A 1,618-nucleotide genomic window follows, 5' to 3' on the forward strand; every position below is an offset into this window, starting at 1 on the left:
AGGATTTAATTCTTTTTTTTTTAATTATTATCGATAAATTTTTTATAATTTAATTATATTATTTATATTTTTTTAATAGATCTACAAACTACTTTTATTTATTAACATTCCAAAATTTTATACTGTTGTTATTACTATAGCTGTCACTACCAATATTAAGGCCACAACTACTACCACACATGTTACTTTCTTCTTCGCTCCATCACCAAAATCTAAATCTCAAATAACAAAAAAAAAAAGAGAGTTACATTTTTCCTCTGTCACATAGATTTGGTTCACTTTCAGCCCTCGTCATCATCATTTGGCCTTTGTTGTCATCTCTATTTTTTTTTTACATTATATTTTTACATTTTTTCCTCCAACCCTCTTATTCTTAGGAATGGTAAAAAAATCTAAACTTGCAGGATTACCCGCGACGAGGAGAAAAATGAAAACTCACAAATTCTCCATGGGGATAAGGACCCAGTTCTATAGGGACCCACTAAATTTTCGTTAGAGTGAAATTTCTTGAATATTCTTTATATATAAAGATGTAAAACTTAAATCATAATTTTAAACCATCTCTGTCTTAGACGGCACAACACTATCTCTATCTCTCGGCATCTATCCATCTTCCCTCCTCTCTCTCTCTCCAAGACTCCAACCATGCCGTCGCCATCTTTTCTCCTTCGCCATCCTCTTCATTTCTGAAGTTTGAATGTCTCCCGTGCAAGTTTCACCGCCGCGGACTCCAACTGCACCATTGTCATCCTTTCCTTTTGTTGTGAAAGGTCTCCTGTCGCTATCATTGAGCCTTTCCCGTGGCCATCACCGAAAATCTCTTGTCTCCCTCGCATCGTTGAACCTGTTCTCACAAGTAAGGACCTTCCAAATTTATCTTCCTCTTCTCGTAAAACTGTTACTTCACCTTGTATTATTATTGTGTTATTGTTAATGTGAAAATTTCACTTTTGGAGTGTTGTTGGTATGTAGGGTTAATGTTGAAATTTCACTTTTGAAAATTGCTATTATGTTGTTGTTAATAAATCTTATAATTTTATTAATGATGATTGAGTTTGCTATTTTTTTATGTATGAACTGTTTTGTTTTATTTCGGTTTTTATTATGTCTAGCCATGAGAATATCAATGCCCAAAAACCTTCACTATTCATAAGTGAAGGTGAAAAACAAGGTGCAATGACAGCGCTGTTGCTGCAAGCAATGGTTAAGTCTCAACATGAAACTAATGCTGTTATGTTAAAAAAATTATTTCATTTTATTTTAATTTGTATGTTGTTAATCTAATGTTTATATTATTTTGTTGAACGTGTTTGAATTAGGTTTACTTTGATACATTTTAGTTGAATTATATTATATGAAATTTTTTCATAAATGTGTTTTTATTTTAAGTTTAATATCTACGGATACACACAGAGATAGAACTAGGACGGGGGACAATTTACTAAACAGAGACGTGGGAAGATCCCTGCCCCTATGGATACTTATTGCCATCCCTCCGCAATACGCATTCTCGATCTTTCTCTCTCTAACTCTCTTAATCTCTTTGGACATCTTCCTTTGCACCATTGTCACTACCACCTTTGCCATGGTCACTCCACTACTGTTGTCACCTTTGCTT

The sequence above is a fragment of the Arachis duranensis genome, chromosome 6 (assembly GCF_000817695.3).
Source record: "Arachis duranensis cultivar V14167 chromosome 6, aradu.V14167.gnm2.J7QH, whole genome shotgun sequence".
In the NCBI taxonomy this organism is placed as follows: domain Eukaryota; kingdom Viridiplantae; phylum Streptophyta; class Magnoliopsida; order Fabales; family Fabaceae; genus Arachis; species Arachis duranensis.